This window comes from Macaca mulatta, chromosome 11 (assembly GCF_049350105.2).
Source record: "Macaca mulatta isolate MMU2019108-1 chromosome 11, T2T-MMU8v2.0, whole genome shotgun sequence".
Taxonomy (NCBI): Eukaryota; Metazoa; Chordata; class Mammalia; order Primates; family Cercopithecidae; genus Macaca; species Macaca mulatta.
The window spans coordinates 81,324,413-81,351,677 of NC_133416.1; the positions used below are offsets into that span (position 1 = coordinate 81,324,413).

General features: G+C 35.9%; 1 pseudogene; it reads left to right on the forward strand.

The window, feature by feature from the left end:
- Positions 1–22,030: 22,030 nt before the first annotated feature.
- On the forward strand, positions 22,031–23,925 carry LOC717790 (SURP and G-patch domain-containing protein 1 pseudogene; annotated as a pseudogene).
- The last annotated feature ends 3,340 nt before the right edge of the window (positions 23,926–27,265 follow it).

The following is a 27,265-nucleotide window of genomic DNA, read 5'->3' on the forward strand; positions in this document are numbered from 1 at the left end:
ATTTCATTGGATTTGAGAAAAACACTGTCCTAAGTTTTATTCAGAAATTTCAATATGCTCACTAGGTTTTTTAATCTCTCATAAATTAAAATCAGAAGACAAGAACTATAGAACAGAATGATTATAATAATGCTTATTTAACAATGCAAAAAAATCACAATTTCATGATGCCCTATTCCTTATTTGTGATGTGAGGGGCAGTACAATATAAAGGTTACGATGAAATTCTATGAGGCCAGATTGCCTGGGTTGTATTCAGGCTCTACCATTCTAACTGTGGGATGTTGAAAAGTTACTTACTTTCTATGACATGATTCCTTCATTACGTGTAAATGGGGAAAATAATAGTGCTTCTTTTTTTGAGTTTTGTAAAACCCAAATAAGTTCATCAATATAGCACATTTGGAACAGACACATTCTAAACATTCACTAAACAGGAACATACTAAAGACTTTGCAAATACTTGCTAACATTACTTGTAAAACAGGAAAATTAATGTTTGTGTATTGTGTACTGTTTTGGTTCTCGTGACACTCAAAGATAACAACATTAAAAAGTCAAATTGAAAATTACAAAGAACTACAAAAATACGTATTTCATGATTCAGCTTACTGCCTATCACATAAAAATATTTCTTTCTTTGCTTTTTAAGAAACAGCTCAGTGACACGATTATAGCTCACTACAGCCTAGAACTCCTGGCCTCAAGGGAACCTCCTGCCTCAGCCTCTTGGGCAGCTGGGATTACAAGTGACAGTCACCTCACCTGGCATGTTTTTTAAGAAGTGATTTTGACTATAAAAGAAAGTTTTTACATGTATTTTTTCCTTTGCCTATTCCACCATATTTATCTCTAAAATGATGAGTACATCTTGTGTATTGCTATCTGGACATTAGAAGATAAGAAATTGTCAAGCCTGTAAGGTTCATGTGAACTATGTGGTAATGGATAAGATCTTTCTGAGAAACATGAATGAAGGAAAAGAGACGATTGTTTGAGGACTGATATTTGAAAACCAACACAAATTTTACAGGTAAACAATGGTTCCATGTTAACTGACAAATTCTATTTCCTAGAGTAAGCAGCAGTAAATAGGGCTAGCCTAAAGAAGGAGCAGAGTATTTGTTAGAATTAATTAACGAAAAGTGTCATTTAGATTATTGTTATACAATTATTTTATTCATATAGACCATTTAATTTCAAGAAATTTTGCACTTTAATCTCTTCGTTCTTTCTGTGCATTTCTAGTGTGTGTCATCAAGCATTTAATTGCATTTCAGTCACATGCCTTCTGTGGATCTAGAGACTTTTTTTTTTGAACCTGCTCAATCTTGTGATACATTGACTGATAATTGAGCACAGAATTTTAAAAAATATATTTTTTTCAACGAATAACTCTTCTGTAACTCTGGAAGTCTGCGTAAACTGATAGCTTAAGTAGCAGAGAAAAGATTCAAAATGAAATTTTATCAAGCGCTCACTCACATTTCCAAAATCAGGTTACTGACAGAAATATTCTCTCATTTCCTAGGGACTAAGAAATGTCTCAGCTTGCTAAACAACTATATGGCATGCATGAGGGTACTAAAGAAATCTGATTCCAACCCTAAGGCTGGCTTAATTCACAGCTGCTGAATAGTTGATATCGGATTGGCCCTAAGCAGAACGCTACTTGGAAACTAAACTATGAAAATATTCTAAGGTACTTGCAGAGATCCAGATTTCACAATTGAAGAAGTCAAGCAGAAATTCAAACTGTAAACAAAGGCAGAACAAATGGTCATTTTTTTGGTGAAAAGAGGATTTGGCACCTTCCTAAAGAACAAGGGACATACATTTCCCTTCAATATGTCTCCATTCAACTTCATGGCAAACATACAAATTAGTTTTAACGTAATTTGTTTTCCCCATTAAGAAGGTATATATCAATGGGGAACATTTTATTTTTCCAGATTTAAGTTATTGGATCTGTGAAAGAATGATGATGAATAATTTTTCTACTGTATGAAGTATACTAGAGATCTCATTCCAAATCTATCAAAAAGGAATCTTTATTTTGAAAAAAAAAAATCATTAAAAAAGAAAAAAGTTACGATTCTTCAGAAAAGTTATCAAGATTTATATTAATGGATTTTTTTTAAATGTAATATATCCTCACAGGAAGAAAATGATGACAACAATAATCAATAAGTAAAGGAATAAATTACTAAATTAAAAAATGCTAAATATTTTAAAGGAAGCAAGAGGAAAAGTTAGAAGATACATATAGAGATAGACAAAAAAACAGAGCATGGAGCGATTTTCACTATTGTAGTCAAAGCTTTGGACCACAAGCATTAAAGGAATAACCCTGACTCAAAGGTCATTCTACCCAAGTCACAACTGTACGTTCTACATGGAAGTTTGAGGTCAAAGCTTTGTACTAAATGCCTGCACTATACCGTCTGCATATCTACCATGTGAACTTTGGCTAGGGCAAAAACTGGTAAAGGATTCAGGATTCTACTAGTTCTTCAAAGATTCATATAAAATATAGCATAGTACGATTTCATCCGATTTACAGTCATAGAAAGGGGTTCTGAGGGGTTCTGTGCTTTAGTATATGTAATTTACTTATGAGAAGTTGTTTCATTCCAGAACAATCTTGTTTATCATAAATACTGAATCTTGGAAATATCACATATTAATTATATAATAAATGAGTCACAAGGAATATCAGGCTGAATCTCAACAAATAATTTTAGAATTATCTCTATTATAATTCACTTCTGAACTTTTTAGTATAAAAGGAAGCCAAAATCATTGAATTAATAAGCCAACACAATAATTACTCAATGGGAGAGTCAGAATGGTATTGATGAAAAAGAATCCATGTACTATTAACTATAGTGAAGTTTCACAGCACTTTTAACTTCGTCATTTTTTTTTTTTAGATTTTATATTTTACTTAAACTCAAGTACCTAAATGCTATTAATAGTATGTGGATTATGATAGTTCTGAGGCTAATGAAATCACTGAATGGCTTATATGGCTACCCAGAAAGGATTTGGAGGCAAGATGTACTTTAGGTTGACATTGTATGTAGTCGTTTGTATTTTAGTGAAATGAGTCTACAAAATAACTAGTAGACTAGGAAAAAAAACAGTGTTTTTTTTTTGTTTGTTTGTTTTTGTTTTTTTTTTTTTAAGAATAACATCCTTTTATCTCTTCTTATGCTCTTACCCTCTTAGGTTACTTAGCTTGTCACCACAATAAATAGCTTCTACCTCCTGCTAAGCCGTGTTCAGTGGATGCTTTGTAAGGTCAGAAAACTAAACAAACAGGAACAGAGAATGAAAGGAAAATAGTTTTATAAAAAGGCAGAAATGTTAGGAAAACATAGAAAAATATATATGGTTAGTCTACAGTGGTATTTTGCAAAGCATGCTGTATGTAACATGAAATCCATGAAATATTTTTATCTTGAGACAATCCATTAAAAAGTGCCATATTCAAAAACTGTGGAAAATCTGCATATGCCAACAGATTCTAAGGTATGTTTGCACATCTAATGCTCTAACTCATGAAGAGAAGAAACTTATTTAACCTTGCTTAGCTATGTGATTCCAAATGTGTTTGATTGTTGAAGCCTTTCTACCACTTAATTCCTATCAAACAGCTGCTTAAATCAGGGTTCTGCAAATCACACTTTGGGAAAACGTGGTTTGGGTTAAATAGTCAAGTGTTGATTGTTCCCTTCCAAAATGAAAATTAAAAGAGCTAAATATATTCAAAAGATAAACATTTTATATTTGCTTTTCTCATGCATATATTCATTCATTTAAAAATTTAAAAATAAAACAACTATCTGTGAGATCATGTCAGTCAAACTGGAGTTCCTGCCACTCTATTGATTAGACAGTGCTTTAATCCCTTGGATTGAAATTCTTAAAAAAAATTGGAAGACACCATTTCCTTTTTCTCTCCCAAATATACTGCCAAGGAGGGTAGAGCTATAAGAATCCATTGCTCCCATCTTCTTAAAGTCTCCTACTGGTTTTGTAGCCAAGAGAAGGAGGCATGGCTCACTTACAGAATGAAGCAGATAGACAAAATCCATCTGTTAAAGCCAAATATTTGTGAATTCTACCCTTTAACTCTACCAACAGTGTGAGAAAGTGTTTTGACACCCTTATGATTTCTTCAGAGCAGAAATTTTGGACCTAGTGTGACCTCCAGCCATAAATGTCAGGCCTCATTCGGAATAAAAAGAGAAGAATTTCCCTCAATTCCTTTTATAGGAAAAGAAAAGCAATGTAGCATGATCTAAACAAATAAAAGCTTTAACTTTTGTAGACAGATATCCTTCTCTTTTACTTCAGATATTCAGTCTGTTTTCAGAAAAGAGTCCATAAATACTGGTGTATAATACATAGGAGGAAATGTCTGTTTATACAATTGCCTTCATATGAGAAGGCTGCATGTATGGGATAGTCTTAATGGCAAGGGACTAGATGCAGTTATCTTCCAATAGAAAATACAGCAATATTATATACAAGATTATAATATAATTAGACAATTAGAAATAGACATATGCACAGAATTAAAGATAGAGTGTTAATTAGAGTCATTTGAGCTATATCAAAAAAATGGTTAAAAATGGGAATAATAAGTGGGACAAAAAACAACAGCATGTTGTGCATAGGATATTATATGCATATAATCAAAGATATAAAGTGACTGAAAGTGGTGAAGTACGACACAATGTTCTTAGCTGGGTGAGTGGGCTAACTGTGATACTGCAATATGATTTTGAGAATACACCAATAGATTCCGAGGAGGGGATGATGAGCTTATTATAGGGCATTCTGTTGTGCAAGTATCCACTAAAAGTTTAGATAGCAAAGGGGATGAGAGAGGTGGAGGGAGGTCTGGCCTAACGCTACAAAACGTGTTCAGCACATTGGAGATAACTGAAAACCTGAGACAGAATTAGATAAGCCAGATAAGCAATAGGTTGGGAGAGATTTAGTGAGAATACCTTAATTTGAAGGGATCCTTAGGAATATTATATCAAATTACATATTATTTTAATTATATTAATGTCTTATTTGTCTTTATGTGCTATTTACCTTTTTAAATATGTTTACACTTAAAAAGCAGTCTTGCAGTATTAAATCTTTTTAGAAAAAGAAAACTCCTACCTTTCAAATAGTTTGTCAGTATTACTGTTGAACCCACACACCATGAGTGTAACCAAGGTCCTACTCTTTCATTTGTTCTTTAACATAAATAGGGAAATTCCAATTTCCCTATTTATATTGTTGAATTGTTCCCATATTAATATGATTTCATCAGTATTATTATTCAGGATACATTCTCTTCCATGTTTCATGGTTACTGAACTTTAGAATTAGATATAGATGGTATTATTTGTTTTAGGAGAGCAATATGGCATAATGGAGATTGCAGGGACTTTGCAATTTGAAAGTCAGCCTCAAATTGTATTTACGTATGTATGTATGTATGTATGTATTTTTTGAGACAGGATCTCGCTCTGTCACCCAGATTGGAGTGCAGTGGTACAGTCTTGGCTTTCTGTAGCCTCAACCCATGTTTAAGCAACCCTCCTGCTTCAGCTTCCCTAGTAACCGTGACTACTGGCACACACCACCAAGCACAGCTAATTTTTTGGATTTTTTTTGTAGAGAACCTCAAAAAATTTAATGTTAGAAAACACACTTCAGCCAGTTGTAGTCCAACTGTCCATACACACACAAAAGTGTAGACCTTGAAGATAGTGTATGTACCACCCAAAATCAGATGTACAATAATTTTCAAGACTCCAGAAGATTCCCTCATTCATTTTTCTGTTCATTTCTCATCCTCAGTTTTCTAATTATTCTGGCTTTTTTAACCATCATTTAGTCAATTCTTGAAATTCATATAAATTGATTTATACAATATATCCTCTTTTGTGTCCCACTTCTTTTGCTCAACATAATGTTGATAAAATTAATCTACATTATTCTGCATATTAAGATTTTATTATTTCATAGGTAAGTAGTATCCATTTTTAATAAGTGGGTAGCATTTATTTTTATAGGTGGGTAGCATTTATATTTTATAGGTGGGTAGTATTTATTTTTTATAGGTGGGTAGTATTTTTTTACAGGTTGGTAGTATTTCATTCTTTGAGTATATTACCACTCATCAATACTCTTATAGGTAGATTTATGGGTTGTTTCCAGTTTGGAAATATGAATAAACCTGTTGTAAATATCATTTTGAATACGATTTTTGAGAATCTATGCACTCATGTCTTTCAGTTATGTAGTAACAATGGATTTTCTGAGTCATGATGAAGGCATATGTTTAGCTTTAGTAGATACAAGCAGTTTTCCAAAGTCTTTTAACCAATTTATACAATTGCCAAAAGTGAATACAAGTTCCAGTTCCTCTACATCCTTGCCAATAATTAATAATGTAAATATATTTGATTTTAGCTATTCCGTAGGTGAAAAAGTGGTGTATCATGGAGGAATCAATTTGTTTATCCAATGATAGATAATGTTAAATATTGTTCCATATACTTATTGGAGATTTGAATATTCCCTTTTATATAAAGTTCCAGTTCATGTTAATTTATTTCATTGGAGAATATCTTGATTTCCTCTTTATCCCTGAAGGATATTTTCATTAGATATAGAATCTTGCTGATAGTTCTCTTCTTTCTGGCCTTTATGGTTTCTGATGATAAATCTGTCGCCTATTAGAATTATTTTTGCTTTATAGGTAATGTGTCATTTCTCATTCACAGCTTTCAGTGTGTTTTCTTTGTCTTTAGTTTTCAGAAGTGTAACCGTCATGTCTTGTGGTGTAATATTTTTTGTTTTATCCTGTTTGGAGTTTGCTCAGTGTTCTCTAGAGAATCATAACCAATAAGATAGATGATAGATAGATAGATAGATAGATTAGATAGATAGATAGACAGACAGACAGACAGACAGACAGACAGACAGACAGACAGACAGATAGATAGATAGATAGATAGATAGATAGATAGATAGATAGATAGATAAGAGGGGATTATTAAGGGAATTGGCTTAATTGATTATAGAGGCCAAGGAGTCCTGTGAAAAGTCATCTGCAAACTGGAGACCCTGAAATGCTGGTATTATGGCTTAGTCCAAGTATAAAAGCCTCAGAATCAAGGAAACTAATCATGAAACTCTCGAAGCCAAAAGCCCAAGAACCTGAGGGGCTACTGGTGTAAGTTTTGTAATCCAAAGGCTGGACAGCCTGGATGTCCCAGGTTAGCAGAAGAAGGGTATTCCAGCTGCAGAATAGAAAGAGAAAGAATTTGTCTTCTCTTGACCTTTCTATTCTATCAGGACCCTCAGTTAATCCACATTGAGGGCAGATCTTTCCTAGCCAGTCCACCAACTCGCTTGCCAATCTCCTCTGGAAATACCCTCTCAGACCTACCCAGAAATAAAGTTTTTCCAGCTCTCTAAGTATTTCTTAATCCAATCAGGTTGACAGCTGGCACTATCACACTTAGCTTCTTTAGACTAATGTGTTTCTGTCTTTTGTCAGATTTGAGACATTTTTAGCCATTATTTTTTAAGTACTATTACGGTCTCACCATTTTTGTTTCCTTCCTGGACTCTAATAACATGAATGTTAGGTTTTTGTTTTTTGGTTTTTTTTTTTCATTATAACCCCACTGTTCCTGCCCAGTTCTGTCTACTTTTTATTCAGTCTATTTTCTTTCTATTCTCATTAACTAATTTGTGTTGTTGTATCTTCAAAGTCATTGTTTGTCTCCTCTGTTTCATCCATTATGCTGTTGCAACTATCCATTGAGTTACTTATTTCAATTATTTTATTTCTCAGTTCTATGATTTTTACTTACTTCTTCTTTATATCTTTAATTTATTTGCTGAGACTTTCTACTTCCTTGCCATAGCTTCCTATTTTTATATTTCAGCATATTTATTGTGGCTTACTTAAGTATTTTTATTATGGCTGCTTTAAATTCTTTGCCAGATAATTGTGACATCTCTGTTATCTCAGTGTCAACATCTATCAATTACCTTTTTAATTCAGTTTGACATCTTTTTGGTTCTTGGTATGATGTATAATTTTATATCAATAAGTAGACATTTTGGGTATTACAAAATGCTGCATCTTATTTAAACCTGTTTTAGCTCTCTTTCTCTGACATCACTCTAGCAGGGGAAGAGTGGGGCATTTGCTACTGCCAGAAGGGGACAGAAATTCGGTTCCACAATGGGCCGACATCTACACTCAAGGAGAGAAGGTACTAATTATTGTGGTTCCTTGCTAGATTGCTACTAATATCTGCCTATCTAGTAGGAGAAGGGGTGCCTTTTTTCTGTACCTCACATGGCCCGTACTTACACTAAGATGGCTGGGGGGTGGGAAGCCTTATTGCTATGGTGATGGTGAAAGTCTTGACTCTCCAAGAGACATCTTTTAATACCTTCCCCGTGAGGAAAAGAAAGAGTAACAGTTCATTACTGCAAGGTAGAAGTGAAAATGGAGGCTTACCATTTGGTCTTCGTTAATACCATGTGAGGGTCCTTGTTACCACCTGGAGATAATGAATGTCTTGGTACCCAACTCAGCCTTCTCCGACACCAGCCCTGTAGGGTAGAGAAGGGAGGTTTATAGACTTCACTACAACCTAGAGACAATGAAAATCTAGGCTCTGAATTCTGCATTTGCTGGTTGGATGAGGGTGGTGTCATGGTCTTTCTTAAAGTGTTTTTCTTCCATAAAATGTTTATTGTGTAAAAGTTTCTGTCTTGCTAGATTGCCATTTTTCTGGTCTTTTAGTTAGGAATAGCAGGCATCTGTTAGGACTTTTAAAAAATATGTTTCCATTGGCATTACCAGGTTACTATCTTAGCCAGCTCCCAGTTTGGAATATGTGAATCAAAAAGAAAATCCAGGAAACTCATCACTACATCATTTCTCCAGTACTGAGGTCCCTAAACTGACTGATTTTCTCTCTCTCCACTTTTCAGAATACGTTTTATATATGTCCCAGTTTTTAACTGCACATAGCCAAAGGAATAGGGAAAAATGTGTCTAATCCCAGGCAAAAGTATATATACACACACATATACACAAAAATACACATATATGTATTTGTGTGTGTGTATATATATGTGTACACACACTTGTGTAATAAATTAAATAATAATTATCTTTGAAAAAAGTGGGACTTGGGATAAAACATAAGATTTGAAGAATACAATAAAAATATTAATAATTTCTGATATGGGATGGTGAGTATGTACCCAGGTATATAACAATGAAAGATCTATACAGTTTAATGTACTCTTATCATTTCACAAAATAAAAATAATTTGCATATGTAGAATGACATATACAACACTGAACCATTACATCTGAAAATCCAAGTAAAACACGTAATTTACAAAGAAAATTTTATTTAACAAAGTTGGCTGAATACGTAATAAAAATTTGAAGGAAGAAACAATTGGAAATTATGAAAATAGTAAATATATTGCACTGAGATTATTTTATTCTGACTTCTGAAATGCCTTCAGAAAGTAGTTTCCATTATTTACAGTATTTGAGAGCATAAGAAAAGTCATCAAACTTTTTAACTTTTCATTATTGGCTCTATAACCACATGACACAACCAAATTTTAAAATTCTAGTGAAATAAATTTCTAAACAAAATATTCACAAATATAATTCACCAGTGTATTGAAAATAGAATATATCATGACAAAAGTAATATTCAACCCTGAGAAGACAACACATATTAAATTTCATAAGAATTAAATTATTGGTAGTCATTCTAAGTTATCAAAAATTTATAATAAATTAAAGCATAAATTTATAAAAGAAAATATCGAACTTTTAATATGACAGGACTAATTTACCCACCATGGAAGATAACTGTTCTTAGTGGAGAGTCAGGAAATGTATTAAGGACAGAAAAAAATGTGTAAATATTTGCATCTAGGTGAACTGTAGCCTAAGTGCACAATATAAAGTAAACAATTTAGTAAAATGTGGTATACAACCCATATTCTAAGAAAATAAACATTTTATTGACAGGGGCACTGGGCAGAGAATTTGATGTGATGTCTTAAACTTGAGTTTTTGTTCTTAATGTCTTAATTCAATGACATTAGAACCTAGACATTTTTAAATTAGCTACGTCTCATTTTTATCCTCTATACATCCTATAGAATGTATTATCCTATTAAAAACAGTTGACCTGGAAACACAAAATTCATGAATACTGAAACAAAATTGTGATTTTTTTTTTACTATTTTTAGTTTTGTTTTAAAGAATTTCTTATTGTTTATTGTGTTTGTAAACATATGTACTCACGCATATACACAGAGAGTTGCATTTCTCTGGTAAGTATGCACATTTTGCCATGGCAAATATTAAGCTATAACCAAGGAGATGCCCCTCTTTCTTAGCCTTAAAAGAGAATGGTTATATCTGATAAGATGATACTTATTTGATGTCTTACTTGATCTGTTGGGTGGAACACCTAAAATTAACTCCTCAGTCCTTCTCTTGTATGGCCCTCTCTCTAGTTGAAGCAACCTCCAAGACTCTAGACACCAATCTCTGATTCTCCTATTTTCTTGAATTATTCAACTTTATGGTTATCTCCATCCTGACTTTCTAACTATTTGAGCCATATTCATATCATATGTTAGGATCAACCAAGAACGACTTAGCCAGAGGGTATTTTGAATAGCAGCATTCTATATCTGAAAGTTCTATAAAACAGAGACTCAGTAAAAAATTGAAGGAAACCTAGGCAAGGAAAAATCTTTAAGTTGGTTTACTCCACCAGTTTCTGATGTCCTTTCTTGGTGACACTCCAGAGGATCAAAGCCAGGTCTAGGATTGTATTCAAAGTTCAGAGGTTGCAGGAATAGGAGTGAAGTAGGGTCAACCTCTCAGCAGAGAGAGACTTGCCTGACATATAGGAAAATAACAACAAGACTTCTCTAAAAAGTATATTTTTGGTGAGCATTCATGAATCTTCTTTTAGGAAAAAAAGACAGCTTATTTTGTTGAATTTTTTGGTGTTATTTTAAAAATTCCAGCCTCAAGGTCTCTGATTAAAACACCCCCCAACTTGACTCAGGTCAAAACCATTAATTAAGACAAGCATAGTTTCTCCTACAATGTGAGCTGAAATTTCCCCAATTATATTTTGGTAACTCAGCTTCTGGTGACAGATTATTCCATATTAATCAAAACACTTGTATGAACTCTGTAGGTAGAAGGCCACACTGCTTTGCCTCTAAGGAACTTGGATTCCACCTTCAAGATCTCATATCAGAGAATGATTCATGACTGACGAGAATTCACGCTGAAGGCTAACCTTAGGGCTGCTGAGACCTGCAGCCCCACCTTTTCTCTTAATGAATGATGAACAGTCTTCCATCTCTAAGTCTGGTAGAGCCTAATTCTTCCATCACTTGTTCTGCAATTTGTTGTAGTATTAAAATAACTTCAATGACTTCCAGGATTTATTTGACACAGAAATTGCTTCTAATAAAGTTGCTCACCTGTTGTTAATGTTTAATTTGCCTGATCAAGTCAAGTTGATCATTAGTCCCAGCAAGTGCTACACATGTAGTTCTTGGGACATAGTTAAATTGACCTAAATTCACATGAAATCAGTATACAGTTGATCTCTTATCTTTTACCCATATTATTTTTAAAAGAAAATTCAACCTGTATCACTTCACTCACAGAATTAACATTTAAAGCTGGGTGGCTTATGCCCGTAATCCCAGCATTTTGGTAGTGCTGGGCGGATCATCTGGAGTTCAGAGTTAGAGACCAGTTTGGCCAACATGGCGAAATCCCATCTCTACTGAAATTAAAAAAAAATTAAATGGATGTGGTGGCACGTGCCTGTAATCCCAGCTACTCGGGAAGCTGAGGGAGGAGAATCACTTGAACCAGGAGGTGGAGGTTGCAGTGAGCCGAGATTGGGGCACAGCACTCCATCTTGGGTGACAGAGCAAGACTCCATCTCAAAAAAGAAAAAGAAAGAAAATAAACACAAAACAACAAAACAAAACAAAACAAAACAAAATTTAGGAACTGCCTATATTTAAATACTGTGATTTCTTATTTAAAACAAATTAACGAGGGCCTGGCCCAATGGCTCATGCCTGTAATCCTAACACTTTGGGAGGCTGAGGTGGGTGGATCATTTGAGGTTAGGAGTTCAAGACTAGCTTGGCCAACATGGTGAGACTCCTGTCTCTACTAAAAATACAAAAATTAGCCGGGAGTGGTGGCACACGCCTGTAATTCCAGCTACTCGGGAGGCTGAAGTAGGAGAATCGCTTGAACCCAGGAGGCAGAGGTTGCAGTGAGCCAAGATTGCGCCACTGCACTCCAGTCTGGGTGCAGAGTGAAACTCTGTCTCAAATAAATAAATAAATAAATAAATAAATAATAAAATAACAAGAATATAGCAGTTTTTAGATAAAGGATAAATGATATTTTTCTGTAGATTAAGCTTTTCTTAGTAGGTACTAAATGATCAAGGGTCACACTGAAGGTACTCTGATTGAAAAATAATAACTGCACCTTATATTGTTTATATAGAGGAGACTTGCTTCTGGGTTTTTTAAAGTTCTACATCTCACCTTTCTCCTTTTTCAGGAATGTGTTATGGAGGGACAGGAAAATCTCCACAGTTTTGTTACTGATTATCTGAATATATACACAGTGGAAGCTAGTTTTCAACTACCATTTTTCCCCCTACTTCTCCCCTGAGAAGTGTCTCCTGAAGTTGTTTAGTTGAAAGTTTAAATAGCAACGAGACTGCAAATGATATTTAGGATTCTGTAAGGGGAAAAGGAATTGAAAGAGGGCAGTCTCTTGAGATTAATCTATGGTGACATATGAACACAATTATGGCCTCAAGCTGACCGTTGAGAATCCATGAACCTAGGAGTTAGCAGTAAAAAGATTTGGCGCCCTTTTGCTGAGAGAATCCTTGTTCCTCTCCTAAATTTCACAGACAGCACAAATAGTACAAAGAAAGACAAACATGCACAGGGAATGTGTAACTAGTTCAGGGGAAGAAAGGTTAATTAGTAGCAGAAATGGTAAGGTTACACTGTAATCTAAGAGAAAGACCTTCTTAAGGACACCACTGAAAAGCAGGGCATCAAGGGATCATAAAAGAGAAACAGGTGCACATAGTAGAAATATGGATTTTGTTATGTCAGAGAGTCTAGATTTTTAAAGAACTACTATGATGGGCCTAAAAAAGTGTATACAGGCCGGGCGCGGTGGCTCAAGCCTGTAATCCCAGCACTTTGGGAGGCCGAGGCGGGCGGATCACAAGGTCAGGAGATCGAGACCACAGTGAAACCCCGTCTCTACTAAAAATACAAAAAAAAAAAAAATTAGCCGGGCGCGGTGGCGGGCGCCTGTAGTCCCAGCTACTCAGGAGGCTGAGGCAGGAGAATGGCGGGAACCCGGGAGGCGGAGCTTGCAGTGAGCCGAGATCGCGCCACTGCACTCCAGCCTGGGCAACAGCGTGAGACTCCGTCTCAAAAAAAAAAAAAAAAAAAAGTGTATACAGATATTTTGAACTCCAAAGTTCATATCTTCCCTACAGAGTTTTATTAGTCAGTTGGAAATTTTAAAATTTTGTTAAAACTTTAATTTTATAAACTCTTTTATATTCAGCTGTTTTGAATATTTATGTTGTATAATATTTATGTTCTCTAATGTTATCATAATTGTTCTCTTTCGTCTATTGTGAATTGTCAGTTCATAGTGTGTTTATTTATCTATTATTATATTAGTATTTTCTTATCTATTTGTCTGAGGCATTTAAACTTTAATGATAGAAACAGTCTAATTATTTTAATACTCTGATTCATAGTATTTGTCTTTTAATTGCAGTTTCTTCAAAGTTGTAGTATTTTATGCTGAGAATTTATTGACATTCTTATTTGGAAGTTCTTCCATTGCTTTTAAATCCAGATAACTTGCCCTGCTGAAAATGTTTTTTCCCACAATACTTTTATAATATACAACACAGCAACACAGCTAGTATTATTTAGAGCTCCATTATGATATCATTAGGATATCATCTTTAATATGTCTACTTGTGTTTGTTTCTGCTTCTGTATTAATTAGAAAACAGATTTTATTTATAAAATAGTTATTAATTCCCTCATATTTTCTTATCAAACTAAAGCAAAGGGGTGGAGAAAAATATTGCCTATTTTAGCAGGAATGTATGATAAGTACCTGTTGAGTAACATACTAATAGTATAGTAAAATTTTGGAAGGTAATAATTTCTTAAAGCCATTACAAGCACCGTGTCTTTTAAAATTATGCATGTGATAAAAACAATGAAAGAAATGATAGTATCTCCACTGCTAAGCAACAACCTGAGGAGAATAGCAAACTGTCAAAATACAATTTTTCCTTCCACATAGCATATGTAGTAACACACTACAGGGACATAAAATGCCGAGGGAAATCTATAAGATCCCTTTTAGCGTTATTAGATACCTGTTAATTAATTTCATAATTGAAAACTACACTTTGTTTGTAAATGTGCATGCAATGTGTACAAATATTCTGAAATATCTGTAATTTACAAACTATTTTTTTATCTGTGGAAACAATTTTAGGATAATAAGGTACTTCATTCCAATTTCCTCACAAAAAGAAAGTGGTAATGAGGAGGTTTGAATAGCTTGTAAATTATTAAAACTTTGGGAAGGTCATAAGATGATCAGCACAAGCATGTTCCACTTCATGTAGATACTGGAGTAGGATGTAGTGTGATTGAGAAGGATTGGATTCAGTTCTGTCACAGTCTTTCAGGGATTCTGTTTATTTTGACAGCCTAAGTATCAGGAGGGTATTGACAAATGTCGATATAGAATTAAATGCTTCAAATTATCTTCTTAACCCATTTATTACTAAGGTTGCAATTTATTGAATTTTTGCAATCAGACTTTGGCAATGATCTTGATCAGTAGGATATAAATAACTCCCACATGCTCAGTGTTCCAATAATAAAACAGAAGGCATACATGGAATCATTGAAGAAAAAATTCATTAAAATGTTAATATGTATAACAGAAAAAATATTTTACTATCTAAGAACTAAGACAAAGCTTTCAATTAAACTATGTTGATTCACTCATTACTAAATTATAATAAATTACACATACACAGCAACACATAATGATAACTAATACTAATAATAATGTTTTTTTTTAAATCCAGGAAGCACCAGGCATTGCATTGTGCATTTTATGTGCTTTATCTATTTAATCTTCACAAAAACTCTATATGGAAGTTCTATAACAATGCCTCCCACACTTTTCTATTTAGTTTTTTTTTTTTTCAATTCAGACTGAAAATGTCCAGACAGGGATAACATGGTAATATCAGAGTACAAATCTAAGGATTTAGGATTATGGTTAATTATGGGAGGGAGGAGGACAGGATAGGAAAGTAAGGAGCAAAGAGATAGAGTTAATATTTGCAATTTTCTGGTTCTTTTTTTTTTTTTTTTTTTTTTTTTTTTTTTAAGATGGAGTCTCGCTCTGTCACCAGGCTGCAGTGTGCAGTGGCACGACCTTGGCTCACTGCAACCTCCGCCTCCCAGGTTCAAGTGATTCTCCTGCCTCAGCCGTCCAAGTAGCTGGGATTACAGGTGCATGCCACCACACCCAGCTAATTTTTGTGTTTTTAATACGGACGAGGTTTCACCATGTAGGCCAGGATGGTCTCGATCTCTTGACCTCGTGATCTGCCTTCCTCAGCCTCCCAAAGTGCTGGGATTACAGGCATGAGCCACCGTGCCTGGCCTGTTCTGCTTCGTAATTTAGGTGGTAGATCCATAGGTGTTTGTTCTATATTTATTACCAATATGCGATATATATTATATATATAATACATAGATATAATCAATTAAACAATTTTAAAGTTTCTACAAATTTCTAGTAATTTAATATCCATTCAGATAACATAAAGTACATTTGTGAACTGCTCAGGACCATCTAGAACTTTGCTTTAAAATGCTGTGCCAATCATAAATGAGAAAGGTTACATTACAATTGATTCCACAGAAATACAAAATCCTCCGAGACTATTATAATCACCTCTATGAACAAAAACTAGAAAATCTAGAGGAAATGGATAAATTCCCAGAAACACACAATCTCCCAAGATTGAATCCGGAAGTAATTGAAACATGAAAAAGAGCAATACTGAGTTCTGAAATTGAATCAGAACCAAAAAACCTCCAACCAAAAGAAGCTCCAGACCAGATGGATTCACAGCTGCATTCCTCCATTCAAAGAAGAATGGGTACCAATTTTACTGAAACTATTCCAACAAATTAAGGAGGAAGGAATCCTCTGTAACTCATTCTATGAAACCAGCATCACTCTGATATCAAATCCTGGCAAGGAGACAACAAAAAAAGGAAAACTACAGGTCAGTATCCCTGAAGAACACAAATGCGAAAACCCTCAACAAACTACAAGCAAACCAAATGCAGCAGCACATAAAAAGTAAATTCACCATAATCAAGTAGACGTCCTTGCCAGGATGCAAGGTTGGTTCAATATATACAAATATATAATGTGATTCACCACATAAACAGAATTGAAAACCAAAACTATATCATCTCTCAAAAACATGGAAAAAGTCTTTGATAAAATCAAACATCCTTTCATGATAAAAACATTCAGGAAACTAGACATCGATGAAACATACCTCAAAATAATAGGAGACATCTATGACAAACCCACAGCCCACATTAGGCTGAATGGGCAAAAGCTGGAAGCATTTCCCTTGAGAATTGGAATAAGACAGGGATGTCTACTCTCACTAGTCCTTTCAACATAGGACTGAAAGTCCTAGCCAGGGCAATCAAGCAAGAGAAAGATATAGGCATCCAAATAAGAGCAGAAGAAGTGAGATTTTCTCTCTTCACTGACAACATGATTCTATATCTAGAAAAAATCCTAAAGACATGAGAAAAAGGCTCCTGGAACTGATAAACAACTTCAGGAAAGTTTCAGGATACAAAATCCATGTACAAAAATCAGTAGCAGTGCTATACCCCAATAACATTCAAGCTGAGAGTCCAATTAGGAAGAAATCCCATTTACAATAGCTACAATAGAAAAAATATATATCTAGGAATACACCTAATGAAACAGGTGAAAGACCTCTACAAGGAGAACTACAAAACACTGATGAAAGAAATGATATATAGTACAAAACAAATGGAAAAACATTTAATGCTCAGGGACGGAAAGAAGCAATATAATTAAAATAATCATACTGCCCAATCTACAATTCAATGTAATGTCTATCAAATTGCCAATATAATTTTTCACTGAATTATAGAAGAAACATCCTAAAATTCATTTGGAACTAAAAAAGAGCCGGAATAGCCAAGGCAATCCTAAGCAAAAAGAACAAAGCTGGAGGCAAGAAATTACCCAACTTCAAGCTATACTAAAAGGCTACAGTAGCCAAACATCCTGGTCTTGGTCCAAAAACATACACATAGACCAATGCAACAGAATACAGGGCAAAGAAATAAAGCTGCACACCTACAAACATCTGATCTTTGACAAAGTTGACAAAAACAAGCAATGGGGAAAGGACTCCTTATTCAATAAATGGTGCTGAGATAGCTGGCTAGCAATTAAGTAGAAGCATGAAACGGGACCCATACCTTTCACTGTATATAAAAATTAACTCAAGATGGATTAAAGACTTACATATAAAACCTCAAACTCTAAGAATCCTGGAAGAAAATCTAGGAAACACCATTCTGGACATTGGCTTCAGGAAAGAATTTGTGGCTAAGTCCTAAAAAGCAACTGCAACAAAAACAAAACTTGACAAGTGGGTCCTAATTAAACTAAAGAGCTTCTGCCCAGCAAGATAAACTATCAAAAGAGTAAACAGACAGCCAACAGGATGGGATAAAATATTTGCAAACTATGCAGCTGGTAAAGATCTAATATCTAGCATCTTTAAGGAATTTAAACAAATCAACAAGCTAAAAACAACCCACTTAAAAATGGGCAAATGACATAAAGAGACACTTCTCAAAGGGAGACATGCAAGTAGCCAATAAATATATTTTTAAAATGCTATACTTCACTAATTATCAGAGAAATGCAAATCCAAACCACAATGTGGGGAGTCAGGGGAAAGGGTGGGAGGAGGGTTAGGGAGAAAACACTACCCATTGGGTACAGCGTACACTGCTCAGGTGATGGGTGTACCAAAATCTCAGAAATCACCACTAAAGAACTTATTCATGTAACCAAACACTATCTGTTCCCCAAAAATCTATTTAAATTTTAAAAATTCTTAAAAAAAAATTTAAAAACCTGAATGAGATACCATCTTATACCAGTCAAAATGGCTATTATTAAAAAGTCAAAAAAAAAAAAAACACAGATGATGGTGAAGTCGTGGTGAAAAAGAAATGCTTACACACTGTTAGTGGAAATGTAAATTAGTTCAGACACTGTGAAAACCAGTGTGGACATTTTTCAAAGAACTTAGAACTACCATTTGACCTAGCAATCCCATTACTGGATATATCCAAAAGAAAATAAAATCTTTCTACCAAAGAAATACGTGCACACCTATGTTTACTGCAACACTATTCACAATAGCAAAGACGTTATCATTGATAGGCGCTCATCAATGGCGGATTGGATAAAGAAAATGTAATACATCTATAACAAGGAATACTACTCAGCCATAAGAAAGAATAACATCATGTTCTTCTGTAGCAACATGGATGCACCTGGAGGTCATTTTCCTAAGCAAATTAATGCAGGAACAGAAAACCAAACCAGTTTTCCTCTAATTCTGCATTTTCCTAATTATAAATGAGAACCTAACACTGGGTACTCGTGGACATAAAGATGGAAACAACAGACACCGAGGACTACTAAAGAGGGTAGGGCTGGAGGGGAGCAGGTATTGAAAAACTACCTATTGGGTACTATGCTCAGTACCTGGGTGAGATCCAACTTCAGCATCACACAAGATACCCAGGTAACAATCCTACACATGTACCCTCTGAATCTAAACTAAGAGTAGAAAAAAAAAAAAAAAAGCATAAAGTAAAAATAAAAGGAAAAGTAAAAATGCTGTACCTGTGGAGGGCAAATGAGATAAGCAGTATTCTTTTAAGAAAGTTAGTCTAGTCAGCCTTATTTCTGACCTTATTGGGATATATTATATCATGGTCAGTCAACTTAATACAGAGGATATGATTTAACACAGGATTTATTTTTTATTCTTATGATACATAATGAAAAAATACCTGCAACTTGAATTGCTTTCTCTGTAAATGCTTAGTTTTGAAATTTTCATTGAATTAGCACAACAGAAAAGTCAACTACTATTGTCTTCACTAGTCTCCCGTATGGATTTGTTTTCCTGCAAGCACATACACAGACATACATAGACACACACACACACACACACACACACACACATACGGCAGCCCTGTCCAAACACAAGAAGAAAGGAGATACTGGTACACCAAGAAAAGTAATTGGTACATTACGTCATAGTGAGCTTACTCCATAAATCTTGCTAACTAGTGGGAGACAAATACAGCATACAGTGAAATACACAAAATTTATCTAAAGAAAAATCCCTTCCAAAATGGAATACTTACATAAATATTAAAGTATGATAAAATATTTTGCATTTACTCTGAATATTTTTATAAACCTTCAAAGAATATAACTAGAGATTTTATTGACATATTTAATGTAAATGTACAATGGTAGAAGATAATTTCTAGAAGAGATAAAAATATTAGATTTTAGTATTAGCTAAATTCACCTCAGATATTTATATCCATAATGCTTAACATGACACAACCTAATTTTTAAAGAAATCTTAAAGCAAACTCATTTGTAATTAGGTGTGAAATAAAGCTAAATTAAAATTATAAATGTAGTATTATATTTAAAAGGTTAAATTTCTCTGCAAGCTATGTAGGAACTTTTGAAGTTGTTTTCTATAGATATATAGGCATAATTTAGAAATTTCAGCTTAATTTTTCAAAAGTTTTCAAGAAAACAGAGTAATTCAACAGCTATGATTTTATTTTCATTACCTAAAAATTTTGCTAAATGTATGATGCTAAACAAAAGTCAAATTGGCCGGGCGCGGTGGCTCAAGCCTGTAATCCCAGCACTTTCGGAGGCCGAGGCGGGCGGATCACAAGGTCAGGAGATCGAGACCACAGTGAAACCCCGTCTCTACTAAAAATACAAAAAATTAGCCGGGCGCGGTGGCGGGCGCCTGTAGTCCCAGCTACTCAGGAGGCTGAGGCAGGAGAATGGCGGGAACCCGGGAGGCGGAGCTTGCAGTGAGCCGAGATCGCGCCACTGCACTCCAGCCTGGGCAACAGCGTGAGACTCCGTCTCAAAAAAAAAAAAAAAAAAAGAAAAGAAAAAAAAGAAAAGTCAAATTATAATCCTAAAAAAAGTATTGAGCCCTGAATATTAATCTCAGATTTACGTGCTAAATGAAAAACTCTATTCCCCTTTCCATGACTTGCACTTTTCTGTACAACCTTTATAGAAATTGGGAAAATATTGAAAACAAACAAAATCTTTCTACCAAAAAGACACATATACTTGTATGTTCACTGAAGCATTATTCACAAAAGCTGCACACCTACAACCATCTAATATTTGACGAAGTTGATGAAAATAATCAAGCAGAGTTTTCATAGTCAACTCAAGGAGAGAACATATTGTCTCATATTTTGTAAGTCAGTTCAAATTTTACATTTCATGTACTTATATCTTGTGAATTTTCAGAGTCTGAGATAGATATGAACTCTTGAATAATATTTTACAATATCTCTAAAAATACTGATACTGTTTAGTGTTAATATTGTTATTTTATAACATGTAGATGATTAGTGATTGAACAATATAAGTATTTTTAGAGATGTTGTAAAACATTACAAAATAAAATAAAGATCTTCTTTATATTCCTTGTTTCAGGAAACTTTGTATCCCACTGTTACTAAGTAATCAATGTATGATTTTAGCATTTCTAAATAATCAATGTATGTTTTTAGTGTTTAATTTTGGGCTTACCTACAGATATCTTCCCAATTCTTATTTGTTCTTATTATAATCCAAAGCATGGGTTTCTACATCTCTTTAACTGCCTTGAAAATATGTTTTTATATGTTTTTTTACAGTAACATTTTAGTAAATAAAATTAATTTTTTCCCATAGAACTGCACTGTAGAGGCTGGGAGCAGAGGCTCATGCCTGTAATCCCAGCACTTTGGGAGACCAAGGCAGGAGGCTCACCTGAGGTCAGGAGTTGGAGACCAGCCTGGCTGGCACTGGGAAACCCCTTCTATACTAAAAATACAAAAAAAAAAAAAAAAAAAAAATTAGCCAGGCGTGGTGGTGGGCGCCTGTAATCCCAGCTACTCAGGAGGCTGAGGCAGGAGAATCGCTTGAACCTGTGAGGCAGAGGTTGCAGTGAGCCGAGATTGCGCCATTGCTTTCCAGCCCAGGCAACAGAGCTAGACTTCACCTCAAAAAAAAAAAAAAAAAAAAAAAAAAAAAAAAAAAAAAAAGAAAAGAAAAGAAAAAAGAAAAAGAACTGCACTGTACAGTATGGTGTCCAGAAGCCACATTAAGTATCTAAATTTAATTTTAAGTTAATTAAATTTAAATAAAAGTAAAAATTCAGTTCCTCAGTTGCACTAGGCACACTAAAGTCCTCAATAGCTACATATTGCTTCTGATTACCATACGAGACTGTGCAGAAACATTTCCATACTTATATTAAATCAAAAAAGACAAAGATGATTATATAAGCATATAGGAAGATACTTCAGGTGCCCATCATTGAATTCAACTAAGTATTGAAGATTGGAATGGGAGCATTTCGGGACTGGAAAAGTCTCAAGATGGACAACTGGGATGTTGCAGGAAAGGCTAACCCGTGGTTTCAGGCTGCTCGCCCTTAAATCTGGAAAAATGAACATGAACATCCTTCACCAGGAAGAGTTAATCGCTCAGAAGAAACGGGAAATTGAAGCCAAAATGGAACAGAAAGCCAAGCAGAATCAGGTGCCCAGCCCTCAGTCCCCACGTCTTGGCGAAATCACAAATGCACGATGGTAGCTTCTCGCAGCAGTTTCTGAAGTTGCAGAAGGCACAGACCAGCACAGATGCGCTGCGCTCCCCTCCCTTCCCGCCCCCCGCAACCCAGCGCGCCTCCCAGCAAGCTTACCCCAGCGCTGGGAAGAGGTCCCTCCTCATCAGCAGGCGGACAGGCCTGGGGCTGGCCAGCCTGCCAGACGGGTGAAGAGCTACTCGCACGCCAAGCAGCTGCCCGTGCCGCACAGCCCAAGTGTCTTCCAGTCCCCGGAGGAGGACGAGGACGAGGAGGAGCACTACGAGCAGTGGCTGGAGGTCAAAGTTTCACCCCCAGAGGGAACTGAGACTCGGAGTAATAGAGAAATTGGCCCGCTTTGTGGCAGAAGGAGGCCCCGAGATAGAAAAAGTAGCTATGGAGGACTACAAGGAAAACCCGGCATCTGCATTTTTGCAGGGTAAGAATAGCAAGGAATTCCTCTACTACAGAAAGGTGACTGAGATAAGAAAGGAAGCGCAGAGGTCGCAGTCAGCCTCTCAGAAAGTGTCACTCCCAGAGGATAAAGAGGTCAAGAACCTTGCAGGAAAGTTGGCCAGGTTCGTAGTGGACTGGCATCGGAGGTGGAAACCACTGCCCTCCAGAACAACCGTGAGAACCAGGCATTCAACTTTCTGTAGACCAACTGCCAAGGATACAAGTACTACCGACAGAAGCGGGAGGAGTTCCAAGGCCGGCTCCACAGGCAGCCTCACAGCACCCGACCCCGGCCTCAACCGCAAGTCCCCTCCTGAGGCCCTGACAGGGTCCTCGCCTCCGGCCACCACCTGCCCCGTCTCGTCCCCAACTGCACCTCCCTCCCCCCGGCCCCGGTCATCCCTGCTCCAGTCGCCCCAGGGAAGCCAGCCTCCTCAGCCACCGTGAAGAGGAAGCGGAAAGCCCGCGGAGGCCAGAAGAAGATAAGGAAGAGCTCCCACCTGCTGAGCTGGTGCAGAGGGACATGGACGCCTCTCCCTCGCTTCTGTCAGTTCAGGACCTCAAGGGGCTCGGCTATGAGAAGGGGAAGGCCGTGGGTCTAGTGGGCGTCACGGAGCTGTCGGACGCCCAGAAGCAGCAGCTGAAGAAGCAGCAGGAGATGCAGCAGATGTACGACATGATCACGCAGCACAAGCGAGCCATGCAGGACATGCGGCACCAGCACGGCCACCACAGCGACGAGGAGGTGGACAGCGAGCTGGGCACCTGGGAGCACCAGCTGCGGCGCATGGAGATGGACCAGACCAGGTAATGGGCCGAGCAGCTGACAAAGGTGGGCCAGGGCAAGCATTTCATCGGAGACTTCCTGCCTCCGGACGAGCTGGAGAAGTTTACGGAGACCTTCAAGGCCCTGAAGGAGGGCCGTGAGCCTGACTACTCGGAGTACAAGGAGTTCAAGCTGTGGAGAACGCTGGCTACGAGATGCTGATGAAGATGGGCTGGAAGGAAGGCGAGGGGCTAGGCTCGGAGGGCCAGGGCATCAAGAACCCGGTCAACATGGGCACCACCACAGTAGAAGGCGTCGGCTTCAGCAATGACCAACCGGCCGGCCGAGCTCTCCAAGCAGGACAACGACTACGAGAGTACGAGGCCTTCCGCAAGAGGATGATGCTGGCTTACCGCTTCCGGCCCAAACCCCTGAACAACCCCGGATGGCCTTACTACTGAGCGTTCTGGAAACACGTAGGAGGGCCGCGCCCTGTAATACAGTCCCAGTGCTCAACAAAAAAAAAAAAAAAAAAAAAAAAAAAAAAAAAAAATTGGAATGGGTGGAGGGAGGCATTGAGGATTTTACTTTTTAATACTTATTATTTGCCTATTCTGCCTGACAACTTCCCCATTGCTCACAAACTCCCAAAAATCTCTCCTCTGACTCCTTACCCAGGAAATAAAGGAATCCCAGAACTCAAGGACAAAATTCAGTGCTACCCTGATGCAAATGGAGAAAGGAAATAACACTCTATCCATTTTCTGGTGCTATGGCAAAAGAAAAACAAAACAGTTATTAAATTTCTCAATATGTTATTCTGCCACATTTAATTCTTAGTAAATCAGCCTGCCACATCATGCACAGAAATAGATGTTGCTTTAACTCTCTGTTGAATGCATGTCAGGTTTGTACCTGGTGGAAGGCAGGGAAAATGGTAGGCAAAGAGTGTCTTGTTCAGTAAAATATTTATTAATAGACATTCCCTTGTGTACTATAGAATAAATGAGTGACGTACTTACAAAAGGCTGTTTCTGAGAGCTCTAGAGCAGTGAGTTTTTATTCTGAGCTAATAAAATGACCATCAAAGTCTAGCATTTATCCTCACACTCACACAAAATTGATCCCCAATTTTACATTTATTTTAACACACTACTCTGGATTACGCCTTCATAGAACAGAATGTTTTTATACATGAGAGGAATGGTCTCTTTTCTGCAATTTTGTAATGTTTGGTCTCCGAAAATTACAATTTTGTAATGTTGGGAGTTTGGTCTCCCACCCCCTCCGTTTTATGTATTATAGAGAAATTTCAGTTATTTGAATGGGCTCATTACATAAAATGGGTCTTTTCCATGTTTTGTTTTGTTTTGTTTTTGAAAATTTGAGGATAATAACGAGACTTTCCACATTATAAAACAAATATGTAACTTCCAGAGTCCTCCCACCCCAGACTCCACCTCCTTTTTTAGGGGGAAGATAAGACAAACTAGTGTTTCAATCTTCACTCCTACCAATCCAGCCACATAAGCAGAAAACGGAGAGCTCTGGAGGAAGAAACTGAGTCTCTGTTCATGCTCAGCTCACTGGGATAATTGAAGGAAGCTCCATCTCAGAGAGATTAGAGATGTTTACTAAAGAGACATTGACATTAATCACTTCTGGTTGGATGTTTCAAAAGCTGTAGAAACCTTTAGGCCCATCCCAGAACTGCCACTGGATGGGAATATGGTAACGATATTCTTGAGAAACTGACATTTGTCTTTAGTTGTTTTAATATATATATGAATATATATACTCATATATGTATATATATATTCATTCATATATATGAATGTATATATTCATATATATGTATGTGTATATATATATGAATGTATATATTCATATATATGTATGTATATATATGAATATATACACTCACACTACACACACACACACACACACACACACACACTCAGTGTTTAGGGCCCGTTTTCCTTCTGAGGAATTTTGAATACAGTCTCCTGGGTGAGCCATGATTAGTAGGGCAAGCAGAAAGGGAAGCAGAGACAAAGGCCTAGCTGCATTAATTTACAGGGTAAGAGATGCCATAAAAGTAGCTCTGCCAAGTTAGGATACACACTGTACAGTGTGTATACCCTGAGGAAGGCAGCTTCAAAAGTCCACCAATACACCCCATGAAAAGACAACATTCTGATGCCAGCCAATAGAGAGAGAATGCTGGTGGGCAAGTACTAGTATTCTCTGTTTGCCTACACCAAAAGGATCTTATCAGAGTGGCTATGCCTGCCATGGAATAGTCGTAGAATACAGTATGAATTCTAAGAAACAAACAGACAAACAATAGCAAGAATCTAGAATATTCCAAACACTTTTGAAAAACTAAGCACATTCTTCAAAATAAATGTATTTGGTGTAGAACAGCTAGAAAAATTGTTTTTTTTTTAAATATTAGTTTCTATTAAAATAATGTTGATAGCATTTTTTGTAAAAGCATGTAAAGTGGTAAATTAGTGATTTTTGAAGACTATTATTTCACATATTTATTGGAAAAATCATGAATTTGTTCCAATGATCAGCAAAAAATATTTATCATTTAAAATGCTTAGAAACTGCAAAATAAGAATGAAAGTTTGTTGTTTGACCTTTTGTTTCAGTTGCCTAGGTTATTGGCTATGTTTTCAAATTATCCTTTTAATGTTTAAAGTATAGCTCTAGTTTTAAGTATATTAAATTTTGTATTCAGAAATTCTAATAAACTTGTAAATTGTACCTTTTTAACATTTATATTAGTATTTTTGTAGTTTTGTATTTTAGTGGTTTTATTACCATCAAACGGAACACTTTAATTTACAATATAATGAATTTTTAGTAAATACTTAAGATCCATGCTTATTTTAAACACCTTGAAACATGTGAAAACATTTTTTTAATTTGTTAAATACCTACACATTTCAGTGACCTGTTTTCACGTGTAGTAAATAAACTCCTTGAATCAACACAATTTACAGTGGTTATTTAAGATTATTACAAATAGGTGGAAGAAGAAAACAAAGAATATTAGCTTGTTAGAAGATACAGTTTTTCAAAAGCAGAAATGTCAGTTCAACTCAAAATATTTTTACAAGTGTAGATTTTGCATAGCATGGAGTCTGTGACATTTCAGTATATTTCCAGGTTCAGTAGGGCCTCCTGGTGTAACCAATAATACCATGGCTATGATGGGTCTCTGACATCTGTAGAGAGTCATTCCTCCCTTCAGATTTACGTAAAGTCTGTTGAGTTCTATGATAATATTTAGGAATGGTTTAATGTCTATCTACTATTTCTTGAGTTTTTGTAGAGCTTATAGAGTTAAAGTATAGAAGGGTAATGGATGATATTTCCTAGTAGAAAATCTTAAATTGAGCACCCATGTTAAATGGTTCAAAGTAAACAGTGCTCTTGAAAAGCAAATAGATCAAAGTATTATTTAAGCCAAACGAGTAAAAATTCTTATCCTAGACTGGGCTTTTTGCTGTAAGTATTTAGGAAAAGCATATTAAGTATATATACCTCGGGGGTAAACATCTTTTTCTGATACGCAGCATGAAAAAAAATTTGGTGACAAAATTTAAGCAAGTTGGACATATGTAGAATTTTTATTGAAGAAACTTTAAAAATTTGACTTATTGATATGTCGCCCAAACAAGATGGGTGGTTATCCAATTTATTTTGAAGATATTGCTCTTAAACTGCCCTCAATTAAAATAAAAGTGAAAATCTATTATCTTTGAATTATTTTCTATAAGAATTGAT